We start from the raw sequence: 18,423 nt of genomic DNA, 5'->3' as shown, positions 1-18,423 counted from the left end.
AATGATTAAGATGTATTAAGGTTTTTTGAGGTGACCTCAAAGTCATTTCTGTTAGGCATTGTGTATGTTTTATCGATTAATTAAATTGTTTTAAATCCCAAAAAATTAGGTATATTTGTCAAATTGGACTAAACTTTTAGAATGATTAAGATATTTTATGATGCAAATTTTGTCATATATAGGAATATGGAATCTTTTTTAATCACATCTGTGTGTGTGTGTGTGTGTGTGTGTGTGTGTGTGTGTGTGTGTGTGTGAGAGAGAGAGAGAGAGAGAGAGAGAGAGAATGAAAAATGGAGGTTCTCTCTCGTCAGATTTTGGATTGGAGTTTTTGAAGAGATGCTTTAAGGGCTTGAAAGTACAAAATACCAAATGCGATATTGTTATCAAAATCCCATCAAAGAAATTTCTCCTTCATAGCTTGAATGTTAAATTTGAGAATTCTAGCTTGGATTTTAATGAGGAATATTTTGTTAAGACATTACAACTCGGAGATCAGAACAATTCTTATCTTATTCAATTCTTTCAACTTCTTTGTTGATATGTATGTGTGTGTGTGCACGCGCGTGCATGTGCGAGTGCACGCACACATGTGAAAACAATTTGTTTTTGCAATTATATTTTTATCTTCTTATTTGTGTGAGATTTGATTTTTCTCTTCTCTTAATTTTATATGCAAGAGTATTGGTGGCTTGATGGTTGTAGCTTTAGTGTCTTGGAGGCCATAAGGCAAGTGAAGATCTCTTCTCTCTTGGATTTATCACTGTCTTGACCACAGAAACCTACTAGTTAAGGTGACTATATTTACTACTCTTCCCAAGGAACTTGTTGCTTATCACAAATGACCAGTAATTTTGATGATTGAGTACCTTAGCATAGTTACCTTGGGGTGAACTTTCCCTAGAAGTGGCTCATTAGGGTTCATCACCAAGGATGATGTCCCAAAGTTTCTTCTGCTTGATACAAAGTTCCATTATAAGCTTTCATATTTGATAGTCGGTGTCATTTACGCAAGCTTTGTAATGAGCCACTAAACTAGCTTCAACAATTAAAGTGGTGCATGAATGTTTAGAGTATTTCTCTACAAAAAATGGTGAATCTATGTAAAACTTTACACATATTCTATATATGAATGGAGTCATTTCTAGACAAAAAATCATTTTTGTTAAAGTCTTGGTGGAGTTAGGGTTGCAAAAATGCACACAAAAGGTTGAAGATGGGGAAGCTTAAGAGCACATAATAAAAAATTATACTACATAGTGTGCAAGTAAAAAGAAAAAAATACCCCTAGAATGAGAATGAACATGTATAAAATGCATGGGAAAAAATATCCCTAATGATGAAAAAGGTACCCCTGCAATCCTAAGTGTGTTTATACACATTATTATTGTATCATCACTATTGTATCATATTACCAAATCCCCCTGAGAGTGATGCAATGAACAAGAGCTAGCACTCAATGTATAGGGAAGTCCCAAGTCATATGAAATGTGATCAATCCACAAAGTGAAGTAAGACCAAAGCTTTGTGAAAAGCTTTGAACTTCTCACAAGGCAAAGCCTTTGTGAATAGATTAGTAAGGTTGTCATATGTTGGCACATAAGCCATGTTGATCTCTCTTGTAGAGAGTTTCTCCCTATCATGCACCTCAATGTGCTTTGTGTAAGAATGAAATAATGGATTTCTCACAAATGTCAATGTGCTTTGACTATGCATGTAAGTAGTGGTGGCAAACTATTGTCCAACACCCAAATTAGTTGAAAGTTTTCTGAGCCAAAAACACCTTACCATAGTTATGAAAGTTACCCTATACTCAACCGCATAACTAGAAGTGGCCACAATAGGATACTTCTTTCTTAACCGAGATATGCATGAGTTACCAAGCATGAAGCCAAAACCATTTGTGGACGTGTGTGTGTCATAACAACTAGCCCAGTCAAAATCTAAAAATCATGCAAATCTGGTGGCAATGATCCCCCCTTGGGATAAAACAAGCCAAGGTGCTTAGTGTCATTCAAGTAGCAAAAGATATACTTAACTACCTACCACTTCTTAGTTCCTGGACTATGCATAAATCTTCTCATATGTGAGATTACAAACTGAATATTTGGCCTCGTAATGCATACATAGATAAGACATCTCATAGCTTGCTAATAGAGGGAAACATCAAAGTAGTCTCCGATATCATGAAAATTAAGATTTAAACCTATTTTCATAGGTGTAGCAATAGGTTTATAATCCTCAAGATGGTTTACAATCCTCAATACCAAATCTATGCAACAATGTCTCAATGTACTTTGTCTAAAACAAACCAATACCTCCATCACATTGTTTAAAGTGAATTCCCAGATAATGATGCAAGAGGCCCAAATATGACATCTCAAAATCAGAATTCAATTCAACCTTAAAATCAGCAATATGCATCTTATTTGATCGAGTGACCAACATGTCATCCACATATAAGAAGTACCCCACCCTCACGTTTAACATACAAGGTCCTTTTAGTTCGACTATTACAAAAACCATGTGTATCCAGGTATGCGTATATTTTCTCATACCAATCATGGTGCACTTGCTTTAAGCCATATAATGCTTTCTTCAACTTGCACAGCTTGTTTTCTTGCACTTTTTGAACAAAAACATGAGGTTGCATTACATACACTTCCTCATGCAAGTTACCATTCAAAAATGTAATTTTAATGTCCAACTGATGTACATTCCAATTGTGATGTGCTGCCAATGTATAAATGATATAAATCATTTTGTCATACAATGAGTGGAATTAAAGCTTCATCAAATTCAATGCCCTTTTCTTGAGCATAACCTTTTTTAACTAATCTAGCCTTGTACCAATCAATGCCACTATCTGGATTACGTTTTGGCTTATAAATCCATTTTTTCCAAGTGCCCTTTTTCCAAGGAGGAAAATCGTATAGGTACCATGTGCCATTCTTGACAATAGCATCATATACAACTTGTATAGTAGCCATCCAATTTTCTCAATTTTGTGCCTAGTTTGTATTGAAAAAGGATATTCTTCATCACACATACTCAAAATAGCTAATGCATAACAATCCAATACATATGATGCATGTTCGGTAGCAACAAAAGCCAGTGGACCACATTTGCTCCATTACCTTTCTTTCACACACAGCATTAGAATGCTTAAGCATCCATTGACTGTGAACGCATCCTAGGGCCACATTACAGGGCCATGCATTAGACACTATTACCACCACCCATGCACAAGCACGCCTTGACCACAACAAAGTCAAGATGACTTAGAATAGGTGGGGGGGAGACATGCCTGTCACGACATCCAACGAGGGACTACCATTACAAAAAGAAGGCCAAGAAGGCAAAAGAAAAGAGCGCTTCTCGTCAAAATTTTGTAATAAACAAGCCATAATAGGTAACACACAGCACTTCAAGAACAAAGGGGACCACGATACATGAACCCCTAGGTGTGAGTAAGCATGTCATGATCAAAATTAGCCGTCAAATGTTAGTTCGTAATCATAACTTAAGGTTCTTGGCTAGAAATATGAAAATAGGGTGCCAAACCTCAAGACCATCGACACATTTTGCTTATATTTTGATGTATGATGATTAAGGTCAATTTCTAAGATTTTTCTGTTGGGGGTAATTGCTAATTTTTAGTAATTTTTGCTATTTTTTGCCATTTTTTGCTCAAAAATCTATAACAGGTAGCAAGATGACCATAAAATTATTCCAACTGCAAACAGGTCATCTACAACATGCCATGAAGCATCCTGGAAGTCAGCACATCAAACAGTGAAAGTTGAAAATTTCACTTATCCGCCACGTAGCCAAAACGGTAAAGTAGAGCTAACAGGAGCTCGGGAATTTAAAATCAAGCACAATTCGACCCGTAACATAAGTATAAGGTCTACTAAGCACAATGGTGCAATAAAATACTATGGGTTCATTGGGCATGAAATGGGGTATAAGCACTTAGAGACATTTGCACTACTCATTTGCATTTTGTATGAGCACGAGAGAGCTAGAGCTTATTTCTGCGAGGGATTTCCGAGGCCCCGTACGACCTACACGCACACACCCGCACCAAGCCATGAGAGGTATGCCTTATGTACATATCAAATATTGTTTGTATGCATGTCTTGCACAAAACCATCACCACATGTGTGCGTAGCAGTAGAAAACAGTTCTGTGCACATCTAAGCACAAAATTGATTGAATGACATAGCAAATGAAATCCAAACAAAACCAAAATTTAGCCAGGGTATAAACAAGGCATGGGGAACACAATGAAGCAATCACTGACCTCATCTGACCAACCTGGATGGGACACGCGGGGTATAAACAAGGCATGGGGAACACAATGAAGCAATCACTGACCTCATCTGACCAACCTGGATGGGCACGCGTGTCCCATCCAAAAGAGCAATAGGAGCACATTTTTGCAACATGCACACATACAACAAGGTTGGATACATCAAGTACAGCCAAGATATGCAAAAAACCCAACATGCAATGTGAAAACATGCCAAAAACCCAGCACGTACACTTCGGAGAGATGCAACAGAAAATTTGCATCTATTTGCAAACCAGGCATCCAATTTGGAAACCAAGCACATGACTAACATCAGGAGAGCAAGGGGAACAAGAAAATATGCTTGCATGTCAAAAAACCCCTCTTTTCATGGGACACGCATGTACCATCATTATGCATCCAAACTGATAATTCACATCATGGGACACGCATGATGGGACACGCATGTCCCATCATTATGCATCCAAACTGATAATTCACATCATGGCTGCATTCCACATCACTCATACATGCCAAATATGCACAAACATCCAACATGCAAATCATAATTGCATCAATTCAAGCCAAAAAGGGTATTTCAGAGTGCAAACACAAAATTGATATAGCCTCATCACCTATGCATTCAAGTTGACATCCAAGCATATAGGAAGCATGTACACATCAAGGGCAACCTAACCATGTCATCATTTCTCAAAATCATGAAGAGGAATGGGACACGCGTGTCCCTTCAATATCTGTCAAAATGCAAAAGTGACCTCACCCATGCATCCAGCACATCATATACATTGATTCTATGAATTTACATCATATACAAGACTCTCAATTGTCAAGAACTCCAAGAAATTGGCAGATCAAACTCTAAAATTCATAGAATTGGCATAGCCTCATCACCAAGGCATCCAACATGTGAGGAAAATGCACCATTGACATCTACAAAGCATGGGGAACATGGCTAGGGCATCAAATTCCCTAAGTCTCAAGAGCAACTAAGGAAGGGCCATTTAGGCCAAGCATTATCATACCACCATGGGTGGCCAAACTAAAAAGCCATGTTTTATACAAAGGTAGGAAGCCAGTTCAGTTTAAAGAGGAAGAAGCATGAAAGACTGAACTTTCCCTAAAAGAAAAGCTGATAAGGAAGAAGAAGGCTCTCAAGGAGAGGGAAAAGGGAAAAGGAACAAAGCTAGCCCCCTCTTTTCGAAGCTCACAAGAGATTCATGCAGACAAGCACTAAAAAAGCCCTCTTCGACAGCCTTAAAAGAAAAAGGAGCTAAAAAACTTATAGACTCGGAAAGAAGGACCAAGAAAATGGAGGACCGACCTCACTTGGAAGCATTTGAAGAAAGGATGGAAACAACAAGAGAGCAAGCATGCCTCGAGACTCAAGAACGAGGGTTGGTGCAAGAGATTCTCTCTAAAGACAAGGATCAAGCTGAAGAGTCAGCCAAGACAACAGGGACCAAAAGGAAAGCTGAAGCTTTTGCCACAGAGTTGAAACAATTTGAAAGATAGATCAAACAAGTCAAAGGGCTAGTGGAGGAAGAGCCAGAGAGAGAAGGAATAGAGATTCCTATGGAAGCTAAGCTCCCTACAGGTCCTCTATTGACTCCAAGGAGAGAAGTCATACAAGAAAGGCACGATATCTTCAATCTAATGTCTTATGAGCAAATGGTACAAAATGAAGAATGGATGTAGATCAACAGTCCAACATCTTCAAGATTTGAGTCATCCAAGGGAAAGGAGAAAGCTAAAAAATAAGAAGCTGAGCAGGAGAAAGCACAAGAGGCAAGGAAAATCCCACCTCACAAAGTAGGCTGGCACAGCCCAAATCTCACAAGTGCCTCCACAAGAAAGGACCCAAGAGGAGCAAGCTTCTATGCTGGAAGTTGAAGGGCTCCATAACAGCACCAAAATCATAACTAACTTTCCAACTACAAGAAATGAAGAAGAGCCGTTGAACTTGCCAGTGCCGAAGGTAGTCACTTTCTGGCGGATCCATAAAGAGAAGAAGCCTGAAACTATAATCGACTTGGAGGCAGGAATTTCAATCAAAAGCAAGGAACCAGTTAAGGAGCCAAAGGCACCCCGAGACCCACCTTCTGAAAAGATGAGATACCCAAGTTTGAGGAAGCATTGGCTAATGAGATGTGGAATGCGGTGCAAAAACAAGTTGAAGAGCGAGACGTCTCTCCTAAATCACCACCCTTTTCCATTGTAGATTTCACTAGTCAAAAGGCTATGGATGAAGACAATCTATCTCTGCCAGAGGAGATGTGAACTGTGGCATCTGCACACAACAAGCATACCCTTAAGACAGTGCCCTCATATCTAGGCGAGTATGAACGATACACAGATTATGAAAGTACCATCCATGAGAAATAATCTCTTAGAAAACAAGAACGTTTTGAATCTGCAATCACTGATGTCAACTCTAGTCACGTGTCCTGTTAGCAGATCTTTTAAAGATAAAACCTGAATTGTGGAAAGAAGTAGCTGCATGCTTGACTAAGAGTGGAGGTCGGAGAAATAGTATTCACCTTAAGAAATGTAAAGAGGAGAGTTCAAAGCTTGACACAAAGCAACCCATTCCAGTACCACTCAATAAAGTGGGTAAATACTGTGAGGACGATGAATGTAATACTATGCTCCCTGTGGAAGTAGACAAGGTCATATCTATAGCTATCTTGGATAGTGGGGTAGGCGTAAGTATAGCTACAAAGTCCATACGGGAAAAATGGGGAAAACCAGTGAACAAGAATGAATCTGCAACTGGCAGATGGAAGCTTGGAAAATCCTATTGGATTGCTTGAGCATGTAATTGTTAAGTCGTGCGGCATCGAGTATGAACCTACATTTGCTATTGTAGACTTTGGCAAAAACACCAATTATGAGATAATCCTGGGTAGACCGTTCATGTGTCAATTTAGAATGATTCAAGATTGGGGATACAATTACTTGTACCTCCGCCAAGAGAGTGCTCTCACACGAGTAAACCTCAAGAATCATAGCTCACACGAGTAAACCTCAAGAATCATAGCTACAGAGATGTTTCCAAATCTCCGGTGTAGAGGAATTTGATTCCGGTTCTTCAATAGAATCTGATGAAACCATGTCAGTGGAAAAAACTGGCCTATGGATTTGTGGAGCCTCGTGCAAGGATCTTAAGCATGAAGATGTGATTATTGACAAGAGTGTGGCAGATGATGTATACGTTCCATTGCCCTTTCTAGAACATCAACTAGATCCTCAAGAATGGATCCATGCTTTAGCTACGCTATCTATATGTGCACTGCCTAAGCCAACACAATTTTGTGATCAAGACGGATACGATATCATTCCCATTAGGATGATCATGCCAATTTTTGAGCCGAAAGAAGAAGAGGATAAGCATCTAGGGAACGAAGATTATACGTTGCAAGGTGACGTAGTGTTAGTGAGGGAGTTATCTATCCCTGATTATATCTCTGCGGATGAAGGAGACAAGGATGGGTGCTTAGAAACTTCAGACGAACAGGAGGATTCAGAGGAAGATGGTGATATAGTTCCCGAATCTAAATTAGAGAAAGTGAGGTTGCTTCTAAAAGAGAGAGAAGTTTTGCTGGAAGTTCCACATGACAACAAACCAAAACGTAAGTTTTGTAAGAGTCATAGGAAATTTCGCAAGCAAGCTATCCAAGAGAAAAAGCAGAAGGAAAAACAAGAATTAGATGATGTGGACAATGAGCATTTTGTGCCACCACCTAATTTCTCAAGTAAAAACAAATACATGTACTATGTTGGAGCCAATGATTGTATCAAGGATGAAGTGAAAGGGAGATACAACCTCCAACTGGCACAAAAGGCAAACCAAAACAAAAATGGAAACCCCAAAAAAATAAAAAGGAAAGCTAAACCCAAGTCAAAGGCTTCCTTATCTTCTACGCAAAGACGAAAAGAAGCGCTATGATGAAGATGGAGCGAAAGGCCCTATTGCAAGAAAAGAAACGAGTGCTTAAAGCTGCTTGGTCGCCAATGAGTGATGACTCTGAGGGTGAAGTGAAGAGGACACTACTAGTGTTCCCACTAACTTCAAAAAATTCACTATACAAGACCGAACGATTATGTTGCAACAACCTAGGAGACAAAAATTGGATGAGCGAGGAGTGTTCTATGATGGTCTTGAGGATGCAAAACAAGTAAACATAGCAGAACCAGGAGCAAAACCAAGGAATGTGTGGATAGCCACAGACTTATCCCCAGAAGAGGAAAAATTGTTGGTTGCCACTCTCACAAGGAGTATCGAGACGTATTTGCTTGGAGCTATAAAGATCTCAAAGGGGTAGATCCAAAAATCTGCCATCACATGATCCTAATGCGTGAGGATGCCAAACCGTCAAAGCAGCGTCCATATACCTACAATGAAAATTTTGGTAACAAGATCAAGGAAGAAATTGACAAGCTGCTAGCAGCCGAGTTTATCTATGAAATTGAGCACACTGAATGGGTTTCACCTATTGTGGTAGTGCCGAAGAAGAATGGGAAACTCTGAGTATGTGTCAATTTAAAGAAGGTTAATGCTGCGATAGTGTGTGATCATTATCCTCTTCCAATTACGGACCATGTGTTAGAAAGGGTAGCAGGAAAGAAGGCTTATATCTTTCTCGACGGATTTTCAGGATATAATCAAGTGTCAATTGATCCTAAGGATCAACATAAGACAGCATTTGCCACTGAGTGGAGAGTGTTTGCTTATAGAGTAATGCCTTTTGGATTGACAAATGCTCCAGCCACGTTCCAGCTGATGAGTCACGAGTTCAAAGAGTACCTTAGATTATTTCTTGAAATCTTCATGGATCATCTCTGTGTGCATTCAATTGACAGAGAAGAGCACATTAAGCACTTAAGACTGGTATTTCAGAAGTTTCGAGTGTATCACATTTGCCTTAACCCTGATAAATGCAAATTTATGGTTAGGCAAGGCAAAATCTTGGACCATATACTGTCTAGAGATGGCATATCCACGGATGCTAAAAAGATTACAGTCATTGTTGAATTTCCAAGACCTTACAATGCAGAGGGAGTTCAAATATTTATGGGCCATTACGGCTACTATCATAGATTCATCTATATGTATGCTAAAATAGCCAAACCCATGTATGCTCTCCTTATTGTATTCGAGTGGACAGATGACTGTGAGAATGCTTTTGAAAAGCTTAAGCATGCATTAGTGTCAGCACCTATTCTTAGGGCACCAGATTGGAGCACTATTTTCCATGTGCATATGGATGTGTCTGCTTTTTCCATAGGTTGTGTTCTTGGGTAGCCTGGTGAAGGACAAATGGAGAAGAATATGGACTTTCCAGTGTTTTAAGTCGCCAATTGAATAGTGCTGAAAAGAATTACACTACCATAGAGAGGGAAAGTTTAGCTATGATCTATGCGGTCAAGAAGTTCAGGCATTACCTTTTGGCTAACAAATTTGTTTTCTATGTAGATAATTATGCTTTACTTTATCTGGTTAACAAACCATGCACAACAGGATGAATTGTTAGGTGGTTTGTGATTCTACTTGAGTTTGATTTTGAGGTTGTTGTTAAGAAAGGACATACCCATCAGAGAGCTGATCGTCTTTCTAGAATCACTTCTGGAGAAGCTCCTATTGGCATAGACGATGATATTCCAGATGCAACCCTATTTCAGATTGAGACAGCACCTAGATGGGCTGAAAAAATCATTGCAGTGCTTACCACAGGCTGTACAAGCCAAGGAGGGTTAACCACGGAGGGTATTGAAGAGTTAGCACATTGTGCTCAATATGTGCTGTTCTCAGGACGTTTGTACAAGTTACACCCTGAGAGAGTCCTACGCATATGTCCTAACCAGGATCAGTACGAGGATATATTGGAATATATGCACATTAGTGTTGGAGGATTTCATGTTTTGAGCAAGGAAACAGTTAGAAGAGTGCTTCTAGATGGATATTGGTGGCCTACCTTGAGAGAGGATGCGGAAGAGTATGTACGTAAATGTAGAGTTTGCTCTCTAAGCATGCCAATTGCATACGCTACACTTTTTTGCATATCCCCAATGCCAAAATGGAGTTCTTACATTGAGAGCTATTTGACCTATGGTCACATAGATGAGAAGCTTCCAGCACAAAGAAAGAAAGCGATTAAAGTTGAAGCTTCTGACTATTAACTAATACAAGGCCAACTTTACAAATGGATGGTAACTTGAGAACCTGTGTTTGTGAATCAGATTACTTAAGTGTTCTGACAAATGCACATGCGGGTGTTTGAGGTGGACATTTCAATGGAGACACCACCGCCAAACTCATCTTATGGTTAGGACTATGGTGGCCGACGATCTTTCATGATGCGAACGAGTATGTGAAAAGATGTGATGAATGTCAAAGGGTAAAACCACCGATCACGAGCGATAACATGCCGTTACGACCAATTATGGCTGCTAGATCATTTGCTAAGTGGGGCATTGATTTTGTTGGACCAATAAAGCCACCAGCACGCCACATGCATGCTGAGTACATAATTGTAGCAACAGAATACCTTACCAAATGGGTAGAAGCTAAGGCAACCATAAAGAATGATGCCAGAACCATGACAAAATTCTTGTATGAGTATGTTTTTACACGCTACGGCTTACCCATTGAGATCGTCAGTGAGACCAAGGAGTGCACTTTATAAATGAAGTAATTGAATTTCTCTTGGAAGAATTCATGGTGATTCATAGAAGATCCGCACCCTACCATCCACAAACGAATGGCCAAGCAAAAAGTATGAATAAGACACTCTGCATTGTGCTCACTAAAGTGGTTGAAGGAAATCGCACAGATTGGGAACAGAAGCTCCATTCTGTACTATGGGCTTATCAAACCGCGTATAAGACGTCAATTGGAACCACTCCATTTGATCTTGTATTTGGGCTGAATGCAATTCTACCAATCGAGATTCTATTACCTACTTTGAGGGTTGCTAAGCAACTAGAGTGGACGGGCCATGAATTTTCAAGCCGCATAGAGGAGCTCGAGATGCTTGACAAAGCGAGATTAACTGCTCTTGTTGGTATCTATGCTGAAAAGCATAGACAAAAGAAATGGCACGACACTTATGTCAAGACTGGTTGCTTTCAAGAGGCTGATTTAGTGCTGTTGTACACGTTAAAGAAACATAAGCAGAAGCTGAAAATGAGAGGACTCGGTCCCTTTGTGATCAATACCTTAAGTCCTAGTGGCGCCGTGCGACTAGAAACACTTGAGGGTGACCAACTTCATCAATGGAAGCCGACTTAAGAAATATGAAGAGCCGCTCACCAAGGAGATGCTGGAAAAACTCCACATAGCTAAACAAAGGTGAGAAGGTCTAGAAAGGCTAAAAAAGGAAGCTCAAAAAGAAGCACACTTGTGTGTGGAAAGAGCTAAACTCAAACGAAAACAACACCGCATACTTGCCTTATCTGTAGCCAATAACAAAGAAAAATATCAATTCATTGAGCCATTCAAGATCGACACAACCATTGAAACAACACGGGCTTCAATTGTAGTTCCAGTATTCATAGATACAGGATCTGACACTAGTATTATGTCATATAAAACCTGGGAAACAATTGGCAGACCTGAACTCTAATCTACAAGCTTCTTTCTCAAAAGCTTCAACAATACAGAGAGCACAAGCATAGGAACATGCTATGTCAAAATACGCATTCAAGATGCACCTATGTATGAATTGTTCTATGTAGCTAACAAACAGGAAGCGGTGGAGAAGGTTGTTTTGGGCAAGTATTGGATGTGGTCAACCAAATGCATTTTGGATTGGGAGCTACATCAATACACCTTGAAGGTAAACTCTATATCCATTACAGGACCCAGCTCACTAAAGAAATAAATGGCGGAAGTCAGTCAACACGCATCTACTGCGGACATTGGTAAGACCAATGAAATTCACAACTGAAGGCATCCAAAACAGCAGCCATACCATGAGGCTTCTAGCTCACACAAAAGAATTCCTCCATGGAGCCAAAACCAAGGAAGGGGGGGAACCAAACAGTGGGTGCCAAAGCATTCACTAATGACGACCACACAGGAGTGCTTATAGACAAATGCTAAAAGCGTTAAGGCTCATTCTTTCCCATCAAAGCCAAAACAGTCACATTCACATACAACATTCCCTTGGGTGTCAAAGGCATTTCTTCAAGCACAAGGCTATTATGAAGGCAATTGCAAGCTATGGCTTCCCAAGAAGGCAATTATGAAGCACAAGGCTATTATGAAGGCAATTGCAAGCTATGGCTTCCCAAGAAGACGGAGTCTATGCTACATATAGCTCAACCTACAGCTCATAGATCTATAAAAAGATCCCCATCTACATTGCCAAAACAGACCTTAGAACCACCAAAGTCGAGCATCTAGACCACTCAATTACCAATGGGTCAAACTCCACCAATTAGACAAAGATGGGTGATTCAAGCCGGCTATAATAAGAAGAAGTATGTCGCCATGGGCGAGCTCACTCAACCTTTGTTTACGCCACCAGCAGCGATTCAAGGATGACCTAAATGGATTGCTTTCGCATCAAACAAAGAGGTGCAACCTACAAGTCCAAAAGCAGCATCAAACTTCAATACTTTGATGATTAGAGAGAGGGCCACATATCCTCAAGCGCCATTACTGGTAAACAGTCTGCCCTACCCAAGAACACAACCTTTCAACAGGTTCATCACTCAAGTCAAGTCGCCAGTAATAGGTTTACAAGTATAAGAACCAGAGTTGGGGGCACTCTGCAGCCAAAATGTGCCCAGAGCTCAGTCCCAAGCTTCATAATAATGTTGTGCTTTAAGTGTTTGAATATGTCTACTTGGCTAAGTATCCGCACTTTGTGAAGTGTATGTACATACCATTTCCCATTCCCTTAATACTTTTAACCTAGGGTCGCTCAGAGAGCTAGTCTGTCAAGGGACGTACACCATCATCTTGACTTAGGTGGAATCCTCGACAACAAATGTCACTTAATCGACCGCTTCAGCCGTCTCTTAAGTACCCTTAGGATTCATGCACCGCATAATAGTTACCCATGCATTGACTGTGTAGCAAATAGCATCCACAACTTGGATGATGCATTAGGCACAATTCATTAGAAACCCAATGCACATGCACATATCCATCAACACAAGTGCTTCAAGACCATCACCAAAAGTCCAGGAAGGGGGGAGAAAGCCAAGCTTTGGTACAGCAAAAGAAAGTCAAACAGGACAGTTGGGAGCGGCAATTACAGGTCTCAAAACAACAAAACAAGGCTACCAGGTGTTGAGGTGAATTTTTCATACTTTTTTGAGCATCCAAACATTGGCCTACCACAAAATGAAGTTGGGAACCAGCTAGAAACCAAAATCGAGTGAATATGCACTTCCGGAAACCATTTCAGCACAAACCAAAGGATAAATTGTGAGTTTTTGGGCAAACCAAGTATCCAACTATGAAATGAAGCTGATAGATATGATGTACACCTCAGCCAGTCCTCAGACAAGTGTTCATCTCATCTCGGGTTTGGAAATTGACACTGCACTGTCAATTTGCTGCTCTAGCAGGAAGAGCAAAATTCATATTGAATTTTTTAGCATATAGAACTGAGGACAAGCTATGATAGCAATCTGAGCCAATTTGGAGATGTCGATCTTCAGTGTCGATTTGCAGACGAATTGAATGTATACTGAGTTATTACAAAAAATATCCATTTGTGCATGTACTGGAGCCCTTGAGAGTGACCCTACTACCACCCTAGCCATCTCCTGCACTTTTGCGCCCTCGTTCATCACGTACGGTAAGCTATTTTTGCTCTAGTTCATTGTTTCCATTGTTGGGCGACGCCCGAGGCTTTTGGGACAGGTACGGTGCCTAGGGTTTTACCCTTCACTTATCGTGTGGGATACGTTGGGATTGGCACTCCCAAAAAATCCCCATTTCACCTTATGCGGTGAAGCCCTGGCAAAATTTTCCCAGGATTCCAACACTTAGAAAAAAAATCCATAAGAAACCTTAGTGCATAGCTATGGCTAATGGAGAAGAACCAAGGAGGAGTAGCCAACAAGGAGCACGTAGGACAGCATTACCCTACCCTGTAGAAGAGGAAGAAGCTCATCCCCAGGCTATAGCTCCCCAACCACTGCAGTTCCAGTTAGAATAGTATTCAGCTGATTGCTATGTGGATACGGATGTGATGCTTGCACACGATGCATGCGTGGCTAGAGGCCATTTCAGAGACACAAGAAGGAGATGGTTGTTGGTGCATGTGCCAACAACAACATTTTTCCCCCTGCATACGATAGATGCAAATGCACCAAGGCTGTGGGGAAGCCTAAGCTTGAGGGGCTACTTTGAATTAGAAGCATGGGGGCCAGACTTTAGAAGAGCCTGGGAGGCAGTGACCACGCTAACTAACAGGTTCAAGTGCCAGGTAATAGATTTGAAGGTAGAAAAAGAGAGATCCACCTCACCAGAGAGCTGGTAAGAAGGGCTTGGAATGTAACAGAAGGGGAGTTGACATATCATGATAGAACACACACAGATGAAGATTGCCAAAGGTGCTCAGCGGTGGAACATCCTACATGGGATGACCTAAATCATCAACAGATCCACCTTGCATTTTAGCTCCATACACAACATCTACAAGTGACAAACCCTCACCGCTAGAGTATGGGAGAGAAGGGAGTGGCGATAGAGTACACAAACAGACAAGTACTCAATACCCCTTTGAATGTGGATTACATTGGCACATGGCTGGGAAAGCTATTAAAGGCAGCCAAGAGCAGCATAACACAGGCTAAGAGCAAGGCAAAGCAACCTCCCATGCCCTATCTTGGTGCAGTGCTCGCTCTAACAAGGATTGTCTATTGTGCCCTAGACAAGATGGATTTACTACCGCCTCCATGGGATGTACTAGACAATGCGCCAATTGAAAGCAAAATGCTTGCATCACCAGAGAAAGTAACGGATAAAGAGCGCTTAAGGAAGCGATGAGAAGAAAGAAAGAGAAAGCGAGAAGCAGTAGAGTCTACAAATAAACCCATCTCTCCAAGAAAGTCAAGAAGCAAACAACCCACAGTGGAACAAGTATCTGATGATGACAGAGAAGATGTGGGTGGAGAAGATGACTTTGATCAGGACTTTGTGCCATCTGATAGAGATTATGACATGGAAACAGCTCTAAAGGAGAGTGTGGAGCTAATACAAAAGCTTACAAAGCAACAAGTGCCTGTTAAGGTTGGGTCTTTTTTGACACAAACAGAGGCAGGACTCATAAGAGAAATCACTATCTCTATGAGTCAAGACACAGAGTTTGTTCAGAAGCTGGCAAGGGCTACAAATGAGATGCAAGCTGAAGGATGCAAAGCCAAGCAGCTCAAGAGGAGCAAGAAGAAAAGGCCCACCAAGAGGCAAGAGAAGCCGCACGCAAAAAGAAAGAGGAGGAAATGAAGGATAAAGGCAAGGGAAAGTTACAAGAAGGGGAGGGCACATCAGATCTGCCTCCACCTATAGATAAGAGCCGTCAAGCTATCATGACGCAGCTTAGGGACGCACTTGTGCGGGAAGAAACTGCTGCCACTCCCACAACCACTCAAGCTCCTTTAGAAGGGATTTTGGAAAGCTTTATTACTTTTTACAAGCGGGCTCAGAAAATGGAAGCACAAAGAATGACGCAAGAAGCACAACTGCAAAGGGTTAAATCCATACAAGAGGAAGAAGGACAAAGAGTACATGAGGTAGAGACACAACTTGGAGAGGCGTTATGGGTCAATGCTGAAAGCCAGCAAGCCCGCGCCCAAATGGACTTAGACTTTGTTGATTTGCAAACAAGGGAGAAGAACTCAGGAAAAAGAATCAAGTCCTGGTGGCAGATTTGGATGCCTCCATTTCCTTGTTCTATGTAACAAACAAGGAGTATAGACACTATGAGCAGCTGTCTCAAACCTTACAGGCTGAAAACGAGGCAAGAGCCAAAGATTTGATGGAGTTAGAAGCACAACTAGGTGCTCTAAAAAAAGAAAAAGAGAAGCTGCAAGCAGATTTGAAAACTATACAATCCAGCCTCGAGACCCTGCAATAAGAAATCACTCTGCTACAAGAGGCCAGAAACACAGCTGAAACTACTTTGAAAGAAGCCTTGGAAGAAGCGTCAAGAATAGAAGAGCTGCTAACATTGGCAGAAGAACGGTATGCAAACTCTGAAAAAGCGTACAAAGTTCTAATGGAAAAGAAGGCGGTTCCAACACAAGCAACACCCTTGCTTGCTCCCAGCTCTCAAATGCCTACATCAGATGAGCTGAAAAAGATAAGAAAGCTTCTTTCGAATAACTGAGAAGAAAATGCAGATCTAGTGGAGCAAGTGCAAACACAAGAGAGGGAGCTGATTGAAGCTCGCCAAGAGCTTGAGTTCTCAAAAGCAGAGAATGAGGGGTTACAAGAAAAGATTCTCAAGGCGCCTGCAGTACCACCTCTCACTGAAGAAGGCACATCTGCTGGCCCCAGCCAACAAGTGACGGGTCCACCTCCACCTTTGAGCCCAATGCATTTTGACCCTGAAAACCCTAAAGAGCAAGATCAGATTGACCCAAAATGGGAATTGTAAGAATTCTTTCAAGAATTGACGGTAAATGCCAAAGAGCTTTATCGTTATGAAGAAACAATAAGGCACCTTGCAAGGAAGCTATGGCCTGAAATCAAAGGAATGGATAACATGCTCCTCAGCGGACCTCTTTTGAGAGTCAAGGATAAGGCAAGTGGCCTTTGGTCCCACAATTGAAGCATGCATTAGGGAGGTGTTTGAATTCTAATGGTGGCTAGTGAAGAATATTGCCTCTCCAACATGAATATCTATTACTTCTAGGAGATCTGCTTCTATGTCGATTTCTACTAGGATCTACGGGTGCCACTAAGGGTTATATTCCAGGAGAGGTCTAGTGCCTAACACTTTACCTAGGGATTCCACAATCTTTTTCATGGGCAGGTAAAGCTGAAAGGGAAGATTTGGGAGTTCAACCCAGATTGGGCACAAAGAAGACTTGGGTCCCATAGGGGAGAATTTTGGAGACCAACAGAAGAGGCAAAGGGGTGAGTTTCTAATGCACTATTATCTTGACCTGAGAGCATTTATGGTCTTCCGTTTTGAACAAGAAGATGTAGTAGTTGTTCGGAGGTTTTGGGTAATGGAAACCTCTAGACCTCGAGCTCCCCATTCCCTTTTGATCCACTTTTTCATGATTTCTGCTGAGAGGCATGGCCCACAGTCCTTCTAGCAAAATCAAACTCATATCCTCTCACAAGCTCTTCAGAGATATTTGCTAAAACAGATTTTCTTTCTGAGTAAGGGTAGTTACCTCTTGCAATGCCAGTTCCATTTCCTGGAGGAGTTCCTAGCCTTGAACCTATTGACCCACTTCCCCAGATTTTGGGGCGATATCAAGTGACTCGGTTGGCCGAACACCTCCATGAATTCGACGGTCTCATCCTGGGTAAGAAAGGGTGGCACCATCTCGTACCCTTTGCGAAAAAGGAGGGTGCTTGGTCTCTGGTAGTTACTGGGACGAAGAGCGACATGAAGGGCAAGGGTGAGTAAATACTTTTGGGGGGGGCATGTTGCCAAGCATTTTGGGGGTGAGGAGATAGTTGGGAGTCTGGATTCTTGCCATCATGAATGGGGAAAGTGTTAGCTCTCATGAGTTCCAGCTCGTGTAGCACCTCTTGACAAATAGAGGAGTCGGCATTATCAATAGTCGTTGGGGCATGGGAAGAATCCATTTTCCCCTTGACTTGAACGTTCAAGGCGAGCGTTCACATCCTGTTTGCTTCAAAAGGAGTGCCCTTGGGGACCAGATTTAGAGGGGGAGGTAGCTGCCACGCGAAGAGAGAAATGAAACCCTAGATCACCATGATGACACAATTTTCAACTCTTTCTTCCCACCTTTATTAAAAAAATAATTTGTACTCATGTTATTAGATGGTGTTTTTTAAGACACAAATTAGAAGCAAAAAGAATGTGTGTGTGTGTGTGTGTGTGAGTGTCTCACACACACGCACATGCACACAAACATACATACATAAATGCATTACACACTATGTA

General features: G+C 41.3%; 1 long non-coding RNA gene and 1 pseudogene across 1 annotated transcript; one reads left to right on the top strand and one right to left on the bottom strand.

Annotated features, from left to right (window-relative positions):
* Positions 1–3,779: 3,779 nt before the first annotated feature.
* Positions 3,780–18,013, bottom strand: LOC147626609 (uncharacterized). The gene is made up of 2 exons (XR_015268621.1): positions 17,681–18,013; positions 3,780–4,067 (listed from the first exon to the last, which is right to left on the bottom strand). It is a non-coding gene; the product is annotated as an uncharacterized LOC147626609 (long non-coding RNA).
* Positions 11,632–12,239, top strand: LOC147626610 (uncharacterized; annotated as a pseudogene).
* Positions 18,014–18,423: the final 410 nt, after the last annotated feature.

Source organism: Cibotium barometz, chromosome 22, assembly GCF_041138505.1.
Source record: "Cibotium barometz isolate CiBa-2024 chromosome 22, ASM4113850v1, whole genome shotgun sequence".
Taxonomy (NCBI): domain Eukaryota; kingdom Viridiplantae; phylum Streptophyta; class Polypodiopsida; order Cyatheales; family Cibotiaceae; genus Cibotium; species Cibotium barometz.
The sequence above is the reverse complement of the archived record's forward strand: the minus strand, read 5'-3'. Positions and strand labels throughout refer to the sequence as shown.